Here is a 20,376-nt window from a genome sequence, read left to right as displayed (position 1 = left end):
ATAGTTCACCTCAGATCTTAAAATAAAATAACTAAATACTAAACACTTCTGAGTGATTCAGCATGCATGTACATTTAATAATTTCGAAGAGGTTACAATGTGTTAAATAATAAGGGTTAACATGTATTAAATAGATTATAAACCTTACCGTTTTGTGAATAAGTGCATATTCTTTGCTTCTAAATGGCTATATTTAAATTTCTGTCGTGTTTCATCTTGTGCAAACAGCCAAATTGCTCATCACTGCATATCTCGTCACGGAGCGTGTTGTTAGGACACGGAATTACAATGTAACCTGCTAGCCTAATGTTTAGGCTTGTAATATTTATATAATTTGCTAATTAAAGGTGCAGTAGGTGATCTGCCAAAATTCTCACTGCTTAGCATATTATCTTCGGACGGCAGGGAGGGACTGTGATTCAAAGCCACGCCTCCTGAATTTGTGAACGCGCGCACCACGTCACACAGCAAACAACCCACTATTTCATGTCACTCGCCAGTTAGTTAGTGTTTGGCCGGCGATGTGCAGGAATTACATTTATTATTAGGCCATACTTACATGCTATTTCAGAGCAAATATTTGGGGTAGCATGGTAAACAGTATAGAAAGGCTGTCATTGTTCAAAAATGAACCAATGTGAAAATAAAAGTAACTTTAGCTCAGTGAAGCAGGCTAGACAGAATAGCGCTGATGTTTTGTTGTTAAACTAAATATAAATTTACATTATTGATGCTGTCAAAGGTCACATATAAAACTGAAAATAGTCACATCAATCTTTCACTGGGAGATTTCAATCACTGAACAACACGTCTGTGCATATAAGTCATTCATAACACAACACAATAAGCTTAACCTGACTAAAATAGTTTTAAAACAGAACATTACCTGTCTAAGAGTAATACTTTAGCCATGGTGTCGTCCTTCCTCCAGGATGCAAAAGTAACTCCAATACTGATTCAGGATTTTCAAAAGTTTCATTTCAGCATTTGATTTCACCGCGTCTGTGATTGTCTCGTAAACGCGCGGCACTCATGCAGGCGGGCATGCGCAAATGGCAGATCTGCGTGAACAGATGCGCAGAGGTCCGAATCTACATTTGCTGACAGACAGTTTAAGCTACTTATTGGAATTATGGAAGATGTCGGCCTGACAATATTTAATTGGAAGAAAAATGTTGTTTTATGCCTTACCCAGAATATAAAAATACATATAAACACATTTAGATTATTTACTTCAATCCTTACAAGTGGACTGTGAAGAGACGTTCAACCAACACAACTAAAAATGTTTTTGAAGACAATCACCTACTGCACCTTTAATAACCTCACGTGGAACTGAATCTGTTTCACTTCGATGTCTGATACTGTCCACCGGAGGTCACATTTTGGCCACGAACGCATGCTTTCAGAGCCTTTCAAAATGAATCAATCAAATACGCTGTTTTCCAACAAGGCAACCTGTGGTGTTGAAATATAATTGGATAACTGTCAATGGGCGGGTTAAAATGACCTAAACAAAGACAGCATTCCAACACAGAAAAAAAAAAAACATTTTCAAAGCAGAATATCTGACTTCAGCATTGTTTTCCAGTTAAACAAGTATGTTCACTTAGGATGTTTCTTAAATATCTGCACACATAATATGGTATTTATATGCTTTAGAAGAGTAAAAATTTTACATACAGCACCTTTAAGACTAGCATACTGATACTTACATAAAAAAAAAAGATTAAAGGCAATTTAATTGACATTTTTAGTAGTTTGAAACAATAAATTGTATAATTTCAATGCATTCTGTGTTTATTCATTATTTCCTCAATGTTTTGTCAATGTTTAAAACCATTGAAATGTCAATAAAAGTCACTTTGTTAAACTACAAAGTCCAGTCATGAAATGAACAGAACAGATAAATATGACCATAATGCAATTTGTTAGCGTAGATCAGTGGTTCTCAAAGGGGGGGTCAGAACCCTCTGGTTGGTCGCAGGACAATGACAAGGGGTCGCTTGGTGATTTCCATAACTAATAGAATAGATTTACCATATTTTAATTTTAACAACCCACAGAAGATGGTTAATAGTTATGTTAAGGAAACAACAAACAACAACATAAAAAATTAGCCATTAGCCTTTCAGTTTTTTTTAGAATAATAACAAATTAGGTTAAAAAAAATGACTATAAAACATTATATGTTTATTAGACTATTGCATTTTTGTGTTGTTAATATGCTCAGGTTTATATATGCCTATACCCAGGTAGCAAAGAATTCTGGCACAGGTTTGGCATAAATCTGGCACAGCAGGCCTTTATCCAGCACTGACATACAGCATGTGGAATAAACATGGCCCTGATTTGGCAGAGGTGACACCGTCTTTAAGGTGGCACACAATAATTGGGCCAGATATAAATTGAAGCATTTGGCCCAGATGTTAATAATTGATATGTGGCCCATGTAAGCTTGGCTTATCTTGACCCAAATTAAAAAAAAAAAAAACTTTTTATTATTTTCAAATAAAACTAAAATAATTTCTACCAATCAGGTCACTTCAAGACAAAGCACGCCTATAGTGTGCCTAAAACACAATGATTCATGGGTTTATCAATTTCAATTGCAGTCATGACGCACCAACATTTCTGGTCCAGTTCAGGCTCAGTTATGGCTTATTAACTTGGCTGAGACTTGGCCCAGATATGGTCCATGTTTGGCCCTCGTCATGTTTGATCCAGTCATGTACCATTATTCATTGCAGTATGTAGGCCAAGCAAAAGCTGATTGGGCCAGAGCTGGGTCAGAGGTATTTTGCTATGTGGGTAGTTGTGTGTGCAACATTTGTATATTTACAGTATAACCACCTTGAAAAATGGGGGTCACGAGTCACTGACATTGTTACTTTGGGGGTCGCAGGCTGAAAAGTTCGAGAATACACTACATGGCCAACTTTTAATTAGCGGATTTTTACAATGTAGTTTAAATACCAATATTATATGAATATCTTTCATGTATTGCTTTTTCTCCATCTGCCAGCTGTTGTAAGTTATTCTGCGCTGCAAGGTTAAAGCAGATACATCCAGAGTGCCTTAATGGACATGGTGATAGAAAGAAAGTAGATTTTAATGCTTGACAATACAGAACACAAAACGTTTTGCAAGCAAATGCTGAGCTTCTGTGTGTAACATGAAAGTTATGCAAGTTAATGCAAAAGCACTGGTGTATGCAATGTGTCTAACCATCACAATATGCATTTATTGCAAACTGCATTCATGAAGGTTAACACTGCACAACCACAGACAATCCTGCAAGATCCATGTGCGCAAATCACAATGTTTCTGAAGGCTATTAAGTGAATAAAAGATTTGACATCCCAATTACGGTCGAAGGATTTAGCTCTGTACACCCTTTCGTGCTACACAGTCCTCATGCTGTCAGCGGATATAAACCGACCCTGAAAATAACAGGTTTTTTTAGCACTGACTCAAGCCTTTTCATTGTTGCACCAAATAAAATGGCACTCCAGCAGGAAACAGCTAGTGTGACAGAATGTAACTCTTTAGATGCACGCCGGAGCCCTTTGAGAAACCTGCCATAATTACCCAGAAAACCAACCCAGGCTCATGGTGCTACTTACTGCTGTGGACGTTACTAAATATAGCATTGGCTTGAGGGCAAAGCCATGAGTTCCCCCTGGTGCTGTGCTTCAAGCGCAGCCTTCTGTACACGTTCAGGCAAACAACTCCTTCTGGGCTCCCATCTCGCAGCCAAGTACTGGAAAAGCCCACAAAAAGAGAATCTTCATCCCACATGCCCCTGCAGATCTCTATTATATGAACTGTACTTCATAATAAGTGGAAAGCATTAGATTCCACTATGATAAATGCCTTTAATAATCTTTGTATTCCGATGGTGCCACAGGCAAATTTAGCTCCGCACCCTCTGACAGGAAGACGATGGGCTGATGGGACCCTTGGGAGCTCGTGGCTGTGAAATTGATTCCTGTTACATCAGCACAAGCGGGGATAATTGGTGATGGCTCTGCAAAAACGTGCTCGCTGTTTTCTTCAATAGACAGTCCAATCGTTCACCGTCAGGAAACCCTGGTAGCTTGGGAGATACAGTGAAAAACGGCAAGTCTGGGAATCTGGGACAAATTTTAATTCACAGATTGTAAATATGAGAAAATAAACTTTACTTATAAAGTGTTCTCTGCGGCGCACTTGCAAAACATTTTAATTGCAAGTTTTTACAGGAAGGCCATGGAAGAACTGTGTTGGGTTCCACAAAGAACCTTTTAGTCAATGGGATAGTTCAGCCAAAATTCAATTAGAATCAATTCATCTTTATTTCTCTAGCACTTTTTAGAATGTAGATTTTGTTAAAGCAGCTTAGCATAGAAGATCTAGTAAATTGAAACTGTAAGTTCAGTTTTTAGAGTTGAAGTTCAGTTTAGTTCACTTCATTGTGGTTTAATTTTCAATGCTGAAGTCTAAACACTGAAGAGCAAATCTATTGATGCGCAGCTCCAAACCAAGCAAGCCAGTGGCGACAGTGGCGAGGACCAAACTTAACGAAAGTGAAGGGAAAAAACCTTGAGTGAAATCAGGATCATATGGGTACTACCATTTCTCCTCTGGCCAAAACTCTTGTGTGGAGCTGCAATCTAGTCTAATCTAAGCCAGAGACTGGAGAATGAATAATAGAATCAATAGTGTTTTCCAAAGGACCAATTGAAGCTGCCCTCACACTTCCCTAAACCCAACTGACAGTTTTAAAAAGCAATCCAGAAAAAGAAAAGCCCTTGTCTGATTCTTACCACGTTTTCAGATTTTGCCACATTCTCACCCTGTTGTTTACTTGTATATTTTATTTTTGGCTTCTGTATTTGCTTTACCTGCTTTCTGGAACCGCTCTTCTCTGGACCTAAACCCTGTTGTCGTGGTCAACACCTCTCTTTGTCTCAAGTCCGCCGACATTGCTAAAAGCGAGAAAGCTGGTAAGCGAAAAAAGTATTGGCATCATACCAGCCCCATAGCGTTTGTTTTAAAGACGAAATGCAGCCTTACGTACTTCTAGCTACATAATTCTCCAAAAATGTATATAGCAGAAGCCCAATTCACTTGTTAAGTCTTTAACGTAAGGAGTTTGTTCTGTTTCGTTTATGATCCTTTTTAGTCATATCTCGCATTAAAGTAAATTTTATATAAAATCATGGTTTACACAACAGTCTCTTTGTAAACGTTTATTAATACAATTTGTTGAGTCTCCCTATACAGTTTTATATATCGATTGGACTCGGAAGATGCTTTACGTAATGTTACACTTAACAAGTCAGTATATATTTCTGGGGATTCTGTAGATTTCTGGAATTATGTAGCAAGAGGAACTTTTCATTGCATTACGTCTTTAAAAAGAATGCTACAGAGTAGTATGATGCTGTTCCTTTTCATGCTTATCAGCTGACTGCTTACCTCCACGTGGATGGCTTTTTCACTGTTACCAGTTTGTCCAGTGGCTTGTCACGTACATTTGAGGATTTGAGATGCAGATCAGATTTACCTTCATGACAGGGTTCAAGTTCAGCGAAGAACAATTCAAGAAAGCCAGTAAGACAAAAACAAAAGCCAAAAAATAAAATAAACAAGTAAGTAACCGGGTGAGAATGTGGTAAAATCTGAAAACGTGGTAAAAATCAGATGAGGGCTTTTGTTTTTCTGTACTGCTTTTCAAAACACTGTGAGTTGGATTTAGGGAAGGGGGTGGGCACTGATTAGTCAGTGATTATTTAAAACATTTAATGGTTGGGTTTAGGGCACATGCGTCAATTACGCAGCCCGTCAAAACATTTAATCAGGCCCGACAACTTGTTTTGGTAATGAAGTTCAACTGGCATGCTCGCTTTAAATATTAGGTCTGTGACAATTACAATATTGAGATGCTGGTGATGCTGTTGCGCTCTACCCTACTCACTAATTTAGACATTAGCCTAATGTTATACTAAATGTAAACAAGGTAAAATATTTCCGGGACTAGCACAATGTCAAAAAAATTGCAAAGTGGACAGCGAATATCGTCAATTTCAACCAAGGTGAAATACTCATGTGAGTAAATGTTCTCTACAATGAAGCTGACCAAAACATCCCACAGATCCCACCTCACAGACCACCATATTATTCTGTAAGGAAAATACCCATGGCAAAGGACATGCAGGGTGAATGCAGGGGAAGATGCAGGGTGTCTGGTAAGAGTTAAAAAAAATCCCTAATTTTCTTAGGTTTGGCATGTAAGCCGAGTGCAAGGGTTGTTTGGAGCAAAATAATCAAAATAATATAATTAACCTACTAATAACTATTGCTTCCTTTTTTTTTTCATCTGAAATCCACAAGTTTAGTTGTAGGCATCGACAGGTGGCATGAATCATTTCATGATTAGGTTGCCTTTTTAAAGCTAAAAGAACAAGTTCAATTATTCAATACCGGAAACCATCTGTTGCTTGTTACAATGTGGTAAATCGGTTGTTGGCTTTTTGTTTTCTCATCAGTTTTTTCTGAAGATGAAATTGTTTTTAAGGTAGATTACTGTTCTATGCAAGCCTACTGTTCTGTTTTATGCTGATGTTGGTTAGAGACCCTATTTTATGCTTTGATAGAGATAAAACCTGCTGTGGCACAAATTAAATGTAAACCCTTACTATTTTGATAAATGTGGTTTAATGAAGTGTAAGAGATGTTATACAGTTGTTAATACACTTTTATTTTCTCCAATAAATAATAAAAAAATGTGTATGGCCCCTGACTTTACTCACAACACTCAGTGCGGCCCTTACCAAGTTTGTATTTGACACCCCTGGTTTAGGGAATGGGTTAGGTTGGGAAATCAGTCAGTCAGTCAGTCGACAATGGCCTCAGGTGGATTCACTCATGAGAGAAATTTGATATTAAAAAAGCACACACAGCACCTCTGGTGGATTCGCGAAAACAAAAACTGCAAAAATGGTATGTAATCAGTTAGAATCATCACCTCTTGATGGACTCTTCTAAATACCTTTGGATTTGACTCTTAATTGAATTCCCAACTCCTCAGAATCAATGAATCAATTCTTTTTTTTTTAATGATTCCCTTGATGGAATTGATCCCAACCATTGAACTCAACCCTTAAATACCAATGCCTCATAATCAAGAGAGACTATTTTGTCATGAAGCTGACTCCAAATCAATTGTCAATATTAAGGTACTTAAAATGTATGTAGGTGTAAATTTTTTATTACATGTAACACTGAAATTTTAAAGTGCGGAGCCATTTAATCAATTAATCTATTGTTACACTCCTACCACTCATAAACAGGTCATTTAACTAAAAAGAAAATGCTTATTTAATACTGAGAAATAAAACAAAAGATCTCGTCTTATATTTTACAAAGAACATGAAGTAAAAATAAAATTACTTTTATAACCCGTTGCGTTCTTCAAACACTATAATGGCAATGCTCTAAAAAACAAAAACAAAAATAAAGGTTGTTCAGTTAATGCATTATTTGTGTGCTTCTTCTTCTGTTTTTTTAGTTCAGTGCTACATTTAATCCTTCCTTTATCATCCGCAGACACAATCTTTAGATGTCTGCATCCAAAAACCCCAGCAGGCTGAATTATTATAGGTATTGCTGTGGGAAACAGTGATAGAGAGAGAATTAAAACAGTAAATCACTACCCCCCGCTAGGGCTCCATCGCTCTCAGCATCGCCTTTACCTAAGAATGTGTTGCAAACAAATGCATTAAAGAAATGTCTGTATAATAACAGACAGAAGACAGGCTTTCCCAGATGGGTGGGGATTTGTGCTTTGGATGGTATTACTGGACCAGGCATGATGCTTTTGTGAGCCATAAAGCAGCATATGGGCCTCATGCATGAAACATTCATAAATATACTAGTAAGCTCTAAGTAATTTGTGTGTAAAACAGGCGTTTCCAAAAACTCTTAAATATGATTCACAATTTGGTAACACTTTATTTTGATAGTCTATTTGAGTGTTAGTAGACTGTCTGCTTAATATCTGTTGATACTGCTCTTTCAACAGACATAACTGACTAAACTTTGCAAGTGCATGTCAACTTACACTAACCCTAACCCCAACATAACAGTCTACTTATAATCTAATGAGAATTAGTTGGCATGTAGATACAATGCAATTTCAATTCAACAAATGGACCATCTAAATAAAGTGTGATCCATTTTTAAACATTCAATTTAATAGTTAAACATGTAGCATAATCCTCACCTGTTAATTCCAACTGCATCACGTTATATGTCCAGGAATGCAGTGGGATTATTCATTCACTCACTTTGGTTCATTCTCTTTATCAGTGATCGCCACAATGGAATGAACCACCATTTATTATAGCTTATGTTTTACCGTAAAATGAAAAAACTGTTTCAAAATTAAAAAAAAAAAAAAAAACAGTGCTGGGAAACACCCAGACACTCACACATTTACACACCTCAGACAATTTAGTTTCTTCTATTCACCTATGGAGCATGTCTTTGAACTGTGTTGGAAACTGAACCACATGGTGGAAAGAGGGAGAACATTGGGAGAACATGCAAACTCTTCACAGAAATGCACCCTGACACAAAGTTTAGGTTTTAGCTCCAGTATATTTTGTAAATGCAAAATAATGAATTAATGTGTGTCTGGCATTTTAAGCCAGCTTCAAATCGGCAGCAGCTCTTTTAAAAAGTGTCCAGCTGGTGGTGCTTGATCATTTTGATGGCACAGTTTTGTTTTTGTTTACAGCTGAGACACTTTTTGTTGAATTAATCCAAGACAGTAAGGCATACTTGCCAACACTCCCGTTTTTTCTGAGAGTCTCCTGTATTTCAGACCAATCTCACGCAAGCATCCCATTTGTCTGTAACTCCCCCGGGTCGCCAACTTTGGTACAGTATCAAATTGCAGCGGCTGCCCAAAACTTGGTGCATAATACAGTTGCAAACACCACAGTACAGTTACTTCTCCCTGTTCTCAGAGACCTAACGCCGAACACCGCCTACCTCCCAGTCTCAGAGACAAATGTTAGCAGGTATGCAGTAACACATAAAGAGTATCACATTTTTTTTAGACTTGTAAGGCCCTTGTCAAGGAACTTTTACCCCAGCCATATGAATAATTACAAGCTTGGCTGTATATAAGTGATAATGTACATCCAGCCAGTTGTTCTTGCAGCAGAAAGATAATGTAAAAGACAAAAGAACTTTATTTTTAAAAAACAACAGGCTAAATGTACATTCATTCAATCATTAATTTTCTTGTCGGCTTAGTCCCTTTATTAATCCGGCTTCGCCACAGCGGAATGAACCGCCAACTTATCCAGCAAGTTTTTGTTTTACACAGCGGATGCCCTTCCAGCTGCAACCCATCTCTGGGAAACATCCACATACACTCATTCACACACACACACTCATACACTACGGACAGTTTAGCCTACCCAATTCCCCTGTACCGTATGTCTTTGGACTGTGGGGGAAACCGGAGCACCCGGAGACAACCCACACGAACGCAGGGAGAACATGCAAACTCCACACAGAAACGCCAACTGAGCCGAGGCTCGAACCAGCTAAATGTACATTAACCCACTAAGTACACATCAAATAAAACAAATGATTTATCTGAGCTGTAATAATTTGCTAAGTCTTCAATTAAGCATAGAGCTTATAGAAAGAAAAGTCTAATAATAAATGGCTGGATGGAGTCTAGACTAACCTGTGCTTTTGGCAGACATGCTTGAGAGAAGAGAGAAAAGTTTCTTCCTCTGTCGCTGCTTATTTTCCCCTCTCCTGAAGGGCTTCAACTGTTGCTGATCAGCACATGGGGCTGTCTCCATGGCAACACATTCTTTTCGACTTAGTCCCTTTATTAATCAGGAGTCGCCACAGCGGTATGAACCGCCAATGTGAAACAACCATACACACTAGTTCACACACATGCACTATGGCCAATTTAGCTTATTCAGTTCACCTATACCACATGTATTTGGACTGTAGGGAGAATCGGAGCACCCGGAGGAAACCCACACTAAAGCCTGATTTATACTTCTGCGTCAAGTGACCGGCGTAACCCACAGCGCATGCAACGCGCGTGGCTGTGCATTTATACTTCTGCGTGCTGTCTCTGTTGGTCTGCATTAACACTTCCGAAACACTAGTTGGCAGTGAGGTGTAAATCTTACTCTGTGTCGAGTTTCTTCGCTGCTTTTTTGCGTTTCCTGAACACTTCCGGGATGTACAAGTGGCTCAAACTCGCCCTATAGAGTTCAAGTGATCTTGAAGACACTGATTAGTTTGTTCAGGTGTGTTTGACTAGTGTTGGAACAAAACTCTGCAGGGACACCGGCCCTCGAGGATCAAGTTTGCCCATCCCTGGCCTAACACCATGTCCTAACTACATGTGACAAGGCACCGCAGTATGTTTTTCATGCTAAAAGGTGTTTTTGTCTTAACCTACTCTGTAAGAGCGATGCGCTGAATTTCTATTTTAAAAACCGTTTTGTGACGTCACAGCAGAACAACAACCTATATACTTCTATGAAAAACATTACCTCAGGTACAGATTATGTGCTTTATTCAATGTTAAATGCTTCCAATGTAAGTTTAAATTCCATCTTTTGACATTTAAGCCTGATTTCATGAGGAAACATAAGTATTTTACATTTTGTCAGTTTAGTGGCTAATTCGTCATACAAAATTTTACAATTTTAAAAAAGGAGACGTAGCACACAACCATGTTATAGGAGTTAACCATGGCGACGGGGTTCGAGTCTGGTGAAGAACGATTCCAGAATGCAGGTAAGACAAAAACAGAAACCAAAAAAATAAAATAAACAAGTAAATAACAGAGTGAGAATGTGGTAATATCTGAAAACATGGTAAAAAAAAAATCAGGCAGCCGCAAGGGCTTTTCTTTTTCTTGATTGCTATCCAAAACACTGTCGTTTGGGGAAGTGTGTGGCCGCTGTTTAATCAGTGCTTGTGAAAACACTATTGGTTGGGTATAGGAAAGAGAGAGCATCGGTCAGTCAGTCATTCGACAGCGGCCACATGTGGAATTACTTGAGAACAGCAGGCGTGAATTGCAATCGGAGAGAAATTTGAGATCTCAAAAAGCGTACACAGTGCCCTCTGGTGGATTCATGAATACAAAAACTGCAACAAAAAAAAAAGCGTTCCTCCTGGGATATATTTGGCGCTCTCCAGAAATGTATATTGGGATACATTGCTTTCGTATCAACTACTATTTGTAAAATATGAATGCTCTCATCAATCCAAAAATCCCGGCCTACTTCAGAAAAACATTATGAACAATTTACACTAATATTTGTTCTGCCCATGTTCCATGAATGACACTCAGTGTGTCGCAACGGGACAGATTTAAATTTAATTCAGGAGAACCCACAAAGTGCTGAAAACTAAAGCTGTCAGTTACTCTTTTATGAATTTTTTAAATGCCTCGCTGTAAAAGACATGCTGTCATGGTGTTTTACTGACTACTGGTTTTGGTTCCTGTTGACCTGGAAAGCATTGTGCTCTGGGAGTCCCAGAGGCAAGACGAGGGCGGGTCTGACCTCAATGCATTTCATTACATTACATTACAAAAAAAAAAAAAAAACTCTAGTCTGCTCTCTCTGTGGGTTTGGCTTACAGTGTAAACATACTCGGTATTCACGGGCTCACAGAAATAGTATTTCAGATCTGTTTCACAATGTTTCCTCATCTTCTTTTATTTAAGTGTCAACAACAGCTTCAGATTTAAACCAGTTTGGTAACTGAACAGTTTGAACTATTAAAAGTCAGCTAAATGTGTCCATCTAAATTTTATTAATTCTATTTTCTCTCACACACATAAGTTTTATATTCTCTTTTTACATCTGCTTACATATTTTTATATGTAAGATATTTATATTTTCTCCAGGATTAGTTTATTCTTTGTAGAATATATATATATATATATATATATATATATATATATATATATATATATATATATATATATATATATATATATATATATAATTTGCTAACTATATTGTAATATGCTGTAAAGTATTTCAGTCATAATTGTTGAGTAGTTAACAAACACAGTTATTTGCGCAGATCACAAACTTTTCTTTTGGTATCTTAAATTTTAAGTGCTATATGATTCAGTTCTACATATAGGAATTTCTTTGTGATTTTGTGAATACACTGTTCAATAATTTTCTTTGTCAAAAAACAAATGTGAGTCATTTTGCATATAAATATAAAAAAATTGTCTTTTAAAAACTAAAAATATAATGAAATGTACAAAAAATAAATTAAATAAAAAGTTTACAAGTCTGCAACACAAATATTAAACATTTCTTGATATAACTTTACGTTCTTTTCATGAACTGTTCTTAAGACTGTAAAATCATTCAGTCTTAAATATAACGCTAAGTATTAAATATAATATAATATAGGGGGTGAAGCAGTGGCGCAGTAGGTAGTGCTGTCGCTTCACAGCAAGAAGGTCGCTGGTTTGAGCCTCGGCTCGTTTTTGTGTAAAATTTGCATGTTCTCCCTGCGTTTATGGGGGTTTGCTCCGGGTGCTCTGGTTTCCCCCAGTACAAAGACATGCGGTACAGGTGAATTGGATAGGCTAAATTGTCCTTAGTGTATGTGTTTTTTGGATTTTTCCCAGAGATAAGATGCGGCTAAAAGGGCATCCGTTGCGTAAAAACTTGCTGGGTAAGTTGGTGGCTCATTCCACTGTGGCAACCCCGGATTAATAAAATGACAAGCCGACAAGAAAATTAATGAATGAATAATATAATATAATATAATATAATATAATATAATATAATATAATATAATATAATATAATATAATATAATATAATATAATATAATATAATACAATAAAATCGTACATAATTTTCATAAAATTTGATTTAATCAGATTTAAAAAAAATTTATAAAACCAGTAAAACACAAACAAATTCTCTGAAATTAATACAAATTTAGGATTTTGATATAAGGAGAACAATAAGAAGGTATATTATAGGGTGGGAGAGAACAATGGCCTTTTTCTCATTTTTGAGCAATCAACATTGGCATATAATGCACCAAAGACTGCTAAAGCTAAAACTACTGCTAAAACTACTTATCTTACCAATAGACCTAAACATCTTGTGTAAAAAAAAACATAATAGTACAGACATCAAGTGTTTAAGTGAAAATGTTCATTTTGACCCCAGCCACAATAGTCTGAATTTATATATACGAAACAGTGAACTGCAGTGAAATATATACATCCATGATATTTCAAAACATCCCATATATATATATATATATATATATATATATATATATATATATTATATATTATATATATATTATTTTTGTGTTGTTTTCACATCAAATATCATGGGAGTATATATGCTGAGTATTTCACTATTTTATATATATATAAATTAAAAATGCACACATTGATTTCATTACAACCATCTAAGGTACAGGTCAGTTTTTCTCATGGTTTTTCATGTCAAAGTTAGATGTCATTTTGACCTGATAGTAGTAAATTGTAAGATGCCTGAGAGAAATTAGCGAGCAGCAAAAAACAAAAACAAAAAAAAAACACATGCGATTTCAAAAAACACCAACTAATTAAGAAAAGTTGTGTGCAAATCCTCACAACGCAAACAGATTTATTAAAACATGCTTCATTTTCTCACAATGCCAACAAATTAATAAAACGCACTGCATTTTCTCACAACACAAACAAGTGAATAAAACATGCTGGACTTTCCCACAACGCAAAGAAATGAATAAAATGCACTGCATTTTCTCAAAACGCAAACAAATTAATAAAATGTGCTACATTTTCTCACAACGCAAACAAATTAATAAAACATGCTGCATTATCTCACATCGCAAACAAAATAATTAAACGTGCTGCATTTTCTCACAACACAAACAAGTGAATAAAACATGCTGGACTTTCTCACAACGCAAAGAAATGAATAAAATGCACTGCATTTTCTCAAAACGCAAACAAATTAATAAAATGTGCTACATTTTCTCACAACGCAAACAAATTAATAAAACATGCTGCATTATCTCACATCGCAAACAAAATAATTAAACGTGCTGCATTTTCTCACAAGTAAACAAATTAATAAAATGTGCTACATTTTCTCACAACGCAAACAAATAAAAAAAACATGCTGCATTTTCTCAAAACGTAAACAAATGAATGAAACATGTTGCATTTTCTCACAAGTAAACAAATTAATAAAATGTGCTACATTTTCTTACAACGCAAGTTAATTAATAAACGCTCTACATTTCCTCTCAACGAAAACAAATTATTAAAATGTGCTGCATTTTCTCACAACGCAAGAAAATTTATGAAACGCTCTACATTTTCTTGCAACATAAACAAATGAATAAAACGCGCTGCATTTTCTCACAACGCAAACAAATTGCTAAGACAGGCTGCATTTTCTCACAACGTAAACAAATTAATAAAACATGCTGCATTATCTCACATCGCAAACAAAATAATAAAACGTGCTGCATTTTCTCACAATGTAAACAAATTAATAAAATGTGCTACATTTTCTCACAACGCAAGTAAATTAATAAAACGCTCTACATTTTCTCACAATGTATTTAATTATTCAAATGTGCTGCATTTTCTCACAACGCAAACAAATGAATAAAATATGTTGCATTTTCTCACAACACAAATTGCTAAAACACGCTGCATTTTCTCACAAAGCAAACAAATTAATAAAAAATGCTGCATTTTCTCACAACGTAAACAAATTAATAAAACGCGCTGCATTTTCTCACACCGCAAACAAAATAATAAAACGTGCTGCATTTTCTTACAACATAAACAAATTAATAAAACATTCTGCATTTTCTCACAACATAAGCAAAATAAAAAACGTGCTGCATTTTATTACAACGTAAACAAATTATTAAAACATGCTGCATTTTCTCACACTGCAAACAAAATAATAAAACGTGCTGCATTTTCTTACAACGTAAACAAATTAATAAAACATTCTGCATTTTCTCACAACATAAGCAAAATAAAAAACGTGCTGCATTTTATTACAACGTAAACAAATTATGAAAACAAATTGCATATTCTCACATTGCAAACAAAATAATAAAACGTGCTGCATTTTCTCACAAATTGATAAAATGCTCTGCATTTTCTCGTAACGTAAACAAATTAATAAAACATGCTGCATTTTCCTACAACATAAACAATTGAATTAAATGCACTGCATTCTCACAGTGCAAACAAATGAATAAAATGTGCTACATTTCCTCACAATGCATCAACATCGCAACGGATCAGAAATGCTTACGGTGACCAAAAAAATGTGTCGGTCGCCGCTGTGCCGTAACTGCTCATTAAAGTTGAAGGTGATCTTTGAAATGTGAGTTTGTTCCATAACTATAACCTAGATTCGAAAGTGTTGCAAGAAATCCAGTGCGTTTTTGTAATTTGTTTGCATTGTGTGAAAATGCAGCACGTTTTAATTTGTTTGCATTGTGAGAAAATGCAGCAGGTTTTTCTTTTAAATGTCTATGCATTGTGACAGCATGTGTGCTGTCAAACGGATGAAGATCTTTTTTGAAGTTGATGTTTTTTGTACTTGCTCTTTGTTTTTTTTAATTGCAGCACATTAAGCTTTCTGCCACCGTACTAATGACAACAATTGATTTGATTATTTTTGTATGTGTTTTTGACATTCAATTTGACATCAAGGTGCCTGCATTTTCGTTTCATCGTTTTGAAAATAATTTTGAGGTTCAAGAAATTTCCATTTCTGATTGACTTGACGTTGACTTTTTGGGACTTATCAACAAGACTCAATCTGGCGACTAGCAAATCCAATCATGTTTCTTAACACAACATACGCTGTCACCACCAAACTAAAATTCATGTTTCACCTCCACTCTCGGTTACACTCTGAAACATCCGAGCTCCCGAGCATGACTTTCTAATGCTATTTTACACCCACGCGTGTCGCAGTCACACTTCTCCCAATACCCAGAACGTGCAAACCGGCACATACACACATCACCATATCACCTCTGACTGAAGGCATGGCACAATTCAGCTCCAACCGTCAGTCTATGTTTTATGTTTAGTCCTCTTTCATGAACACTAATTATAGTGTATGTGAGGTTAAGCTTCTTCATTTTTTTTTTTTATTTTTTTTTTGCAGGAGCTCAGGGTGCTCGCTGACTGTAATCCATTGTCATTAATTATGTCTCAAACATACTGAGCCCACTCACTTCTGCTGGAGTCAGAGCTGAAGTATCCATGGAAACTGGAGGACAGGCAGAGCTCATAAAGAGAGCGGTCTGTTGCCCAACACAAAGAGAATGGACAAACGCTTGCAGGCGCCGGGAAGGGACGCTGTCTGTCTGAGGCCCGGAGTGCTTATATGCACTGTTTTGCAATAGAATTTAAATTGTAATGAAAAATAGTTCACAAAACATGAAGGATTTTTCATAATATGTAGCCTTTGAAGAACTAGAATGTGCTCTGTGGTGATATAAAAGGCTTTCGCATTAATGGCACAAACATACTGAAGTCTCATAGTGCCCTCTTCTGATTAGTACAGGGATTTTCATTAAGTCTGTGCTCATTTTGAGAACTGCTTAAAGTGAGACAAGAAATGTTGTGTTGCTCAAACTTTTCACTGCTTTTGTCACTCTGTTGTTTCTGAGACTTTTGCAGTGTTTGAAATGTAACCCTTGGTCAGGCATTCATTATTTCATGAGTTATGATTTAGAATAAGGAGTATGAGTAATTACCATGCTGTCTGAAGAGAGGACTCTGAAAGACACCCTAAATGGTATTATTTCACTTGTCAGGAGAGAGAGATGGGGGTCTGTCTAGCCTGGCCTCATAAAATGTCCATGCTCCAATTTAAGTAGGAATCGGGTTTAAAGGGATGGTGAAGAAATGTTTGGAGTAGGACATGTTTGATTATTTATAGGAGTTTGGTCCTGCGCTGATTGTACTGTATGAGTGAATGATTGTTTATGATGAATTAGCCTCTTCAAAACATCTCAATGTGCTCCTTTCAAAATTAGTTCATAAAACTTTGATGGAACATGCCACACATTATGGGCCAGGGCCTGTATGGAGCCAGATCAAAATATAATTCATAAATTCACAACAAAATACATATTTACAAAATCCAGTCTGTAGGATAAAAACACAATTCGTAAATACATAAATCCAAATCGTTAATTCAACACACCTTTTAAAAATACACAAATAATTTTTGTAAATTCAAAACATGTTTGAAAATATACACAATCTAATTCATAAATTCAAAACGCGATTCAAAAATACACAAATCCAGTTCGTAAATTCAAAACATGATTCATAAATTAGCAAATCCAATTTGTAAATTGAAAACACGATTCATAAATAAGCAAATCCAATTTGTAAATTCAAAACACGATTCATAAAAAACAAATCCAATTCATAAATTGAAAACACGATTCATAAAAGAGCAAATCCATTTTGTAAATTCAAAACACGATTTAAAAATATGCTAATCAAATTCGTAGATTTAAAACACGATTTAAAAGTAAACAAATCAAATTCGTAGATTCAAAACATGATTCAAAAATACTCAAATGCAATTTGTAAGTTTAAAACACGATTCAGGGTGCTTTCACACTAGCACTTTTGGTCCGCACCCAGGTTCGTTTGACGTCATAGTACGGTACGTTTAGCTAGTGTGAACGTGTCTTCTGAACTCGGGTGCGCACCTGTGAACCGTACCAGAGTCCGGTTCATGCGAACTCTGGTACGGTTTACTTCTGATGTGAATGCAATTGTACCAAATCACGGAAGTGAACCGCCAACTGTACAACAAACTATCATTTTCATAACGTTCGTTCTTGTTTATGTGTGTCACGTTTCGTACCTTGATGACACGCGCAGGACTGAGATAGGGCAAACACAGTGATACACAGTGATGTCTGCTTGTCTCCTCCAAAAACAGCTTCTGCAGACACTGTGTGATGTTCTGAATGTTTATAATATTTTTGCGGCAGATGGACGCGAGTCGCTTTCTGTATGTCTGAAACCAAAAGCTTGAGTAAAAGCTGAATGCCCCCCATGTGCTGAAGTCTTTCCATTTTGGCGCTTGCTTTCGTGACCGTCACCTAGCAACGGCCGTAAACAAAACAGCAGCTTGATGACGCAAGCTTACCGGGGTTCAGAAGGAAAAAAGACAGTGTGAACACAAACCAACCGAGGAGGTGGCAGGGGGAGACAATCGAACTTGGGTACGGTCCAGGCAAATGAACCAAGTGTGAAAGCACCCTAAAAGTATGGACAAATCGCATTAATTTGATGAAAATATCTATTTACTTCTGAATTCACAAATTGTGTGTTGTATTTATGAAATGTGTTTTAAATTTACTATTTGGATTTTGTAAATGTGAACTGAGATGTGCATGTATGAATTTTATTTTGTAACTGTATTATTTTTGAGACTGATAGTCCCCATAGCGCCTGTATTCATAAAACATTTGTTACCACTGAGAGTTCACAATCTCAAATCTGGCATGGAACTGGACTTCAAATCCCATCATGCACCTCTCACAAACACACACACACACGCACGCACGCATGCACGCAGGTACGCACGCGCACACACACACACCAGTTCTCTCCCTGATTGCACAAACACATAAAATGGAAATGAATCATAGACTGATTACATGGACTAGAAATTCACCTCTCACACTCATTGCTGAGTCTTGTTGTGTTTAACTTTAACATTGGTAAGCGTTTTCTTTGTCTAGTCTTACCATGCCTTTAGATCCTTGCCTTGTTTCTTTATTTATCCTGTCTTCTACCTGCACCGACCTCTGCCTATGACCACAACAATGCTATTGGATGACACTCATGATATTGTTTCTGTTTGACCATTGCCTGCCTAAGCAACTGCATTTAGACCCTAAACTCTGTTATCACTCTGACTCATGCTGATTTATACTTCTGCATCGATAAGCGCACGCATCTGGTCCAGCACAGTCTTCGTGCGGGCGCCTAGACCTCGCCGTGGCTGATGCCAACGCTGACCCCCACACCTCTCAAAAAATTTAACTACACGCCGCAACGACACATACTGCAAGCTCTGTGATTTGTTGGCTTGGTAGCTTTGCTGAGTGTGGGTGATGCTGAGAGCCGCGAGCCCGATGGAGCAAGTGTTTACAAGTGTCGAGTCTCATGAGGAAGCTCCAGCTGGAAACTTTTACGTCTTAGCTACTTGTACATTAAGCAGGGCCGGAGCAAGCTGAACTGCCGCTCTAGGCAAAGGACGATCTCGCCGCCCTCAACCCCAATGTAAAAACGAAAGTGACCGGTTATGAAAATGAAGCGAGGTGTTGCAGACCTCTATTCTGCTGCCCTATGCGCAGATATAATTGAGGGTGCTGAGGGAGGGAGGTGTTGCGGACGCTGCCCTCTCTATTCTGCTGTCCTTTTCGCTGATATAACTAAGGACGTGTGGGTGCTGCTGAGGGAGGGAGGTGTGGCGGACGCTGCCCTCTCTATTCTGCCGCCCTTTGCGCGTATGTAACTGAGGATGCGCGGGCAGGCCCGGATTGGCTAATTGGGAGGAACGGGAGAATTCCCGGTGGGCCGATCCGTTTTTTGGCCGCGAGGGCCGGTGTCCCTAGCTGCTTGCACTCTCAGAAGTCGCACTTTTTTCATTTTTTTATTTTTAATTTTTATTAATTATTTTGCGGCAGCTCCGCGCTTTTTATTTATTTTCTCGCAGCCCCGTGAGCAAAATGCAGCCTGCAGGTTAATGATGACGTAACTATTATTCGACCCCAAACAGCGGCACCTTAGTGAATCTAAGAATTCGAATAATTAATATTAATGAATATTACACCTGCTTAATGAAAATCAGATTATTCACTACATTAATAAATCTGACATAAATTGATAAGAAATCTAGAAAGGGGAGAAAAAGATTAAGTAGTCAATAGACATGTTTTTAACAATAGCGCCATTGTGGTCCAGTGGTCAGCACGATGCGTTACCACACTGCAGGACCTGAGTTTGATCCTTACCTATCTAATTGAATTTTTTTTTTTTTTTTCATTTTTATTGTAAAGACATAACTGAGGACTAGTTTTTTCCTTTGTGCGGATATAACTGAGGACGCGCAGGTGTCGCTGACCTCTATTCTGCCGCCCTATGCGCAAATATATCTGAGGATGCCGGTGGTAAGGGAGGTGTCGCGAACGCCGCCCTATATGTACTGCCGTCCTAGGCGGCCGCCTAGGTCGCCTCTATGGACGC

The sequence above is a fragment of the Danio rerio genome, chromosome 20 (genome assembly GCF_052040795.2).
Source record: "Danio rerio strain M-AB ecotype USA chromosome 20, GRCz13ab, whole genome shotgun sequence".
Lineage (NCBI taxonomy): Eukaryota > Metazoa > Chordata > Actinopteri > Cypriniformes > Danionidae > Danio > Danio rerio.
This window is presented reverse-complemented; position numbering follows the sequence as displayed.